The 6,189-nt window shown below is 45.1% G+C and overlaps 1 protein-coding gene across 2 annotated transcripts in view; it reads right to left on the reverse strand.

The window, feature by feature from the left end:
- Positions 1 to 3,186, reverse strand: part of SGMS2 (sphingomyelin synthase 2) — a 270,340-nt gene extending 267,154 nt beyond the window's left edge. Inside the window, exon 1 of one of the 2 annotated variants that reach the window (XM_085641391.1) lies at positions 3,032 to 3,186. The gene's annotated coding sequence lies outside the window, so the exon portion shown is untranslated. Of the gene's footprint in view, positions 1 to 1,855; positions 1,977 to 3,031 lie in introns of those variants that run through there. The other variant, XM_085641392.1, reaches the window with a different exon arrangement.
- Positions 3,187 to 6,189: the final 3,003 nt, after the last annotated feature.

Below are 6,189 nucleotides of genomic sequence, written 5' to 3' on the forward strand. Positions count from 1 at the left end.
AAAGTCAGAGTTTCACACACATGTAGCATGTTGGTCACAGACAAAGACTTAGCTTACAAGATACCATTGCTCTAAACCTCACTTCTCCAACCACACATTTATAAACAATGTATCAGTGATGGCAGCCAAAACCAGACAGTTCAAATCAGGTACAGCCAAGGCCCAAAGAGGGACTCAACTCGAAATTAAAAACAAGCTCGAGCAAAGTCAATAGGTCTCGCTTTAATGTGCCAATCTATGTAAACATACACTCACAAATGCTGTTTTCAAGTGTTGCATACACAAATGCTATTCATCACATTAAAACCATCCCTATTGGATTTCCCAATGCTAGGGGGAATAGTAGAAAAAAAGAATGGGTTTCTGAATAGAATGCATATGGGCGATAAACAATTGAATATGACAAGCACTGCAATGATGGAGTGTACTTCTGAGACATAAAAAGTCCCTTATCCCTTATGCATTCCAGTGGAAGCATAGTGGAATGCAGATTAAAAAAGCAAACAGCCAATAGCATAATGTATGTTTTCAAGAATTGACAACATTAGGACTTGCAGACAGCTACGATGCCAAGATAGATGTAAAAATTGCCAAATTACATTTTTGGAGGGACAGATCAGGAAATTACCCCATATATAATGAATGATGTGTGTGTGTGTGTTAGTAAGAGGCTAACCCTCCTAAAATGAAGCACTTATGCTAAATGCTTAGAAACTAATTGGTCACCATCCGCTGTGCAGCATTTAGAGCAAAACTAGACATTTGCATCATTCTACAAGTGAACAACTGAAAAAAGCAATCACTTGCCTCCAAAAATGTAAAACTGCAGACAAAATCCTCACTCAAACCAAGATGAGAGCCCACATCTCCTGTGTAACACCTCAAAGGCCCCCAATTCAAGCATGTGATACTTGCACACTATTGTGCACTAACTGATGCAGAAGCGCAATGCATTCTGGACAAAATTACCTACCAGAGTTCCAAAATCAACTATGGGGTCAACATTCTCATACCCTTCAAAAATTCCTAGGAGTGGGTTGTTTCCTGTAGCATCTGGCTCCAGCCACTGTGGATGAGACCCTGCAACAAGCAGTGGCGTGACGAAAAATGATGGGGTTCCCTTGCAGAATGTGATGAGGGGTCACTGAATCTCCCAAATCTCTCAAATATTCATTGGCCTTGGGCTGAATTTTCCCACTGAAGGTTTGGGGTGGACTGAGGGGTTGAAGGCAACCTGCGCTACAGGGGCTTGTGTTACACCCTTGGCAAAAAAGGCCTACAAACCCCTCTTCCCTTTGGGAAGCAAGACTGACGTGTCACTTCATCATCCTTAGAATAGGCACTTCCATACAGAAAGCGCTTCCATACACAAAGTGCTAGAATGGGATTTGACTGTAACCGGTGGAGTATTAATTACTCTGTCACCTCGTGTTATTGGCTGTGTGCTGTTTCAATCCACCTTCTACTAAGTGCCCCATTGGAATGCATAAGGGACATTTTAACATCTGAAAAATACACTCAGTCATCGCAATGTTTGTCATATTACATTTTTATCGCCCTTATGCTTTCTATCCAGATAGCCATCCTTTTTGCTACTTTTTCTCCTAGCATTGGCAAAAAAAATAGGGCTGGCTTTAATGTGCTATATAACATATAAGTATTCAACATTTGTAAAGAGCATTTATGAATGCCTGGGTGTTAAGGTTTTAATTAACACACATTACTTAACACGAAAAGAGTGCAATGAATGGATAACACAAAGTTGTTCTTGGTACCATCTTGGCAGATTTAGTACATATAAACGAGCATTGTCACACAGGCAGAGCACAATGGACCACAGATCGGGCACACATACTGTACACACTCGGCCTCCTTGTGTTTCCAGCACTGGTCAGTTCCTCCTCTCCCACTGTGCGTCTCTCTCTCCTCACTGAGATGGCAGCCGTGCGCCTGCGGTCCAAGCCTCCATCTGTTCCGAACCCCGTGTACCCACAGTTCCGGACCATCCGCCTCGAACAATGCATCAACTCTGTCACTCTGACGTTACAGGTTCGGAGGGAGAGGTGATTGGCGGCCTCCTGCCGGCGGCAGCTGTCCCAGGATCGGTCCCTCGGCTTGAGCTCTGTCGGGCTGGGCGACCGGCACACCCAGCTCACGGAGCGGAGGAGAAGTTTGACCAAACCTTATTCTTTTTTCTGCACGAATTCAACGAGCGCTTCGGTTGCTTGTCAAACATTTACAGAAGGCGCCCTTGCAAGTTTGCCTGCCACTGAAGTGTCTGCCGTGATAGAGCGCCGTGTGCGACATGGGTGTTGTCACCGCGCTACAAAACCAACCGGAAGATTGACATTTATTTGTAGTACACCAGTAGGTCTATGGGGTAATTATGGTAGAGGGCAGAGGTACCTGGGGCTGGCCTAGGAAACTCGACACTGTAAATCAAATACAAGCGCCCCTCTTAAATACATCATGTATTTTGAGGCTAGATCAGTCACTGCCCGCAGGCGACAGGTTCGCATCCAAGTGGGGCTGATTCAGGCCTTCATCCTTAGAGATCAATGTGTGAGTTCTATTGGGTTTAATAATATTTCCTTTAGCTTCACACAGCCACACATTATCATCCAAAACAATAAGCTAACAGCAAGTGCTCGTGGGTCCACTGCAAGCAAGGAAAAGTAGACGTAAGTAGTAAAAATAAAATCCATAACTGTTAAGAAGGCGGCTCCTCACAGCCCTGTGTCCCGGCGCCACTGCACCGGCTGCACCATTTATAGCTGCGTCCCTGAATAAATGATGCTTATCAACATTGCATCTTCAGTTACATTGCTACGTTCATGTACCTGTTCTGGGCGTAGCTAGGTCAGAAAGGCCGGGGGGTTGCGAGCTTCAGATTTTCCAACAATCACACCGTCATATAATAATATTACTGTGAGTGCCTCTGACTCCCTACTCTGGCACTGCATGCTGTGACCCCCACCGCCCTCTCCCTTCCACTCCCCCATCCCCACTCCCACATGAGGCCAGCACTGACCTGTGGCTGCAGATATGCTGCGCGAGCTCCCCCCGGTTCTCCTCCTGCAGCTCCTGCTCGGCTGGGATCCCAGCTCCGTCTGGGCTGGACTTGCACGAGCTGTGTTTACTCCTAGGCTTTCGCGCGCGCGTCGCCAGCCCTCCTTCACGGAGCTCCCCTCTCCCCGCCTCCTCCTGTGTCAGTCTGCCTGACATCACTCACATTCTCCTGTTCAGAGAGAAGCACTCGGCGCCCAGCCTCATTTCCAAACACTGACTCACCGCTGCACACACACCGTGTGCGAGAAGGGAAACCGGCAGGGCGTCAGACATTCCGCCAGGGCCTACTGGAGGTGGGGATGAGGGCGAGGCAGAAGGCGATGCAGAATAAACAGTGCAGTCGAGGCAGCCTGCGCCTCAGTGCTGTCCAGTGCTGGTGGTCACTCCCAACGAGTTCGTTTTATGATATTAAGAGCGATCATGCTGTGGAAGATGAGGGAAGGGCGCAGGGTGGGATGACGTGATTTGTCCAGGATCAGACAGTGCGGTCAAGTATTGACACATGGGCCGGAAATCGTGCACCCTGAGCTGCATCAATAACTTGGACACAATGCAAAGATCTTGAATCAATTGGTTTAATACGTTACATTTTATCACCCCAGCCTCTTCTCTCCATCTTCGTCTCTAGCCCAACTGTTCTGACCTTCTCATTCCACGCAGGGAACATTAATAGAGAATGTTGACATAGAGGAGCGCCGCCCCACTGCTTTTGAGCAGTGAAGTAAAGGAAATATAAAATGATGATAATAACTTTGAGTTATTATCATTTTATGCTTTCTTTGTGGATGGGCGGGGCTGCTCTGCTCTTGGAGCAGGGCAGGGGAAGAGTGGTTTGTGCACTTTCCCCGTTCTCCATGCAGGCTGCATTACAGCCTGCATGGGGAACATGCCCAGATCCCCATTCCCTGATTGAGCGCTGAACGTGGACACTCAAAACCAATCACAACGCTGCATTGCTGTGTTGTGATTGGTCAGGGGAGCATGGCTGATCTTCCTTGCTTCCTGTTCATCAAGTCCCACAAGCAGAGCACGAGCAGAGATGCGGGACCCGGCGGCAAGGTAAGTGTATATATATATATATTTTTTGTTTTGTGCAACCCCGCGCCCCCCCACCCACAAACCCCCCGGTGTCACCCCCACCCCGCCACCCGTGAGTCATGCCGGCAGCCACTGCATAACATTCTATACCAGAGAGGATACCACACACCTCCCTTTCCATAACAAATTCAAAATAAACTATATACCGCTTATACACTAAAGAGTACAACACAAATTATAAACAGTAACCCTGGAGTGACACTGAGTTAAGCTCAGAGGTACTACTACTGCACATAATCATCCAAGTACTTGGATCTGCCAGTAAATCTGACACTTCTCTGTTTTCCCCCGACTGCTAAAGTCTTATCAGCTTTGGCCAATTCCTCGCTCTTCCTCACCCCATACATCACTTTTGCCGCATGACTCAAATTCTAAACCCTATGGTCCTCTGTCTTGATTGCATTTTTGAAAACTGTAATCACTTTCATAGGCTGTAAATATTTGGACCCATGTGAAGAAGAGCCTTTACATGGAGATTTTATCCTCACCACATCGCCTATATCCACTACGGTACTCCTGACAGCCTTGCACACACCAAACCACTTCTTGTTCTTAATCATCTTTCCATTTCCATCTTATTCTTTACCACGTCATCCCTCACACACTCCAAATTATTGGTCTTGTCCAACACTCAAAAGGGACAGAGCAAGGTACCTGCTTTCCTTTTCCTAAATAACTCTAACAGTGTTTTTCCTGTCATGGTGTGAGGTGTGAACCTATAATTCTTGACCCTATTTGAAATCTCAGTCATCCTACATTTCTGATTGGCTAACGCTCTCTGAATGGTTTCCTTCAGAATACTGTTGAACCTCAACCAGTCCATTGGCCCCTGGATGATAAAGGGCCGTCCTCCTATGTGTGATGCCTCTCTCTCAAGTACTTTTCCATCTCCCTAGAGGCAAATTGCACAGCATTATCAGAGAGAATATTTAATGACAAGCCTTCCCTCTCAAAAATCTTTTCCAGAAAGTTTATCACGTCTTTTGTTTCAATAGAGTTTGTTACAGCTATATCCGGCCACCCTGAGTACATGTCCAGTAGGAAAATGACATGCGTATCCACACCAGTGGCGTAACAAAACTTAATTGGGCCCCCCTGCAAAGTACATGTAGGGGCCCCCCTCCGCACTCACTCTGGAGCTCTCAGGCCACTGTACTGTGCTGAGTACCCTGTTGTATTTTCCTATAAATTCAGAATATGACTAATGATTAGATTTTTATAATTGATGTATTATAATATTGTTTCTTTTTAATTCATGGATGTTATTGACTTTATATTTCCAAAAAAAAGATTAGCTGTCTTTTGCAATAAAGAAAAAAAGGCATTTTTAATATTATGAGTTTGTACACTGTGCTTCATTAAATAATTTACTGTTTGCTCGTTTTGTAGAACACATTTATTGTGGTATTTATTTTTACTTGATTGCCTAGGAATTTGTTACTCACAATAACTGACAGAAGTGGATGCTTGCTTGTGCCCCGGGGGAACTGCAGGACAGCCGTTAGCATTTGCAATGCAATAGGTCGCGCATTTATGCGAGTTTGAGCTATTGACATTGCAAATGACAATGCCTTTGATTTATGTTTTAAAAACTAAAACCAGCATAAAAGGCATTGCCATTTGCCATGTCAATAGCTCAAACTCGCGTAAATGCGGGACCTATTGCATTGCAAATGCTTGTTTTAACAGCTGCCTCAAATTGTAAGTTTTATCTGCAAACGTAGGAATGAATTTGCAGTAAACCTCGGACATACCCACAAAATTTCACAACTTCATCTTTATTTTCTGATGTAGGCATCCTGGTAATGGTATCAACAAGTTATTTTCTAAGGTACAATGCCAGAAGCTGAGATCGTATACCCTAAATAATCAATCTCCGTCAGATTGAATTTACATTTCTCTGCCTTTAAGGTAAGACCAAATTCACTCAACTTCTGCAGTACATTCCTCACACATACATTGTGTTCTTCTAAGCTCTCGCCAAAGACTAAAATGTCATCTTGGCAAATTCTCACAACAACC

This window comes from Triturus cristatus, chromosome 2_2 (assembly GCF_964204655.1).
Source record: "Triturus cristatus chromosome 2_2, aTriCri1.1, whole genome shotgun sequence".
In the NCBI taxonomy this organism is placed as follows: Eukaryota; Metazoa; Chordata; class Amphibia; order Caudata; family Salamandridae; genus Triturus; species Triturus cristatus.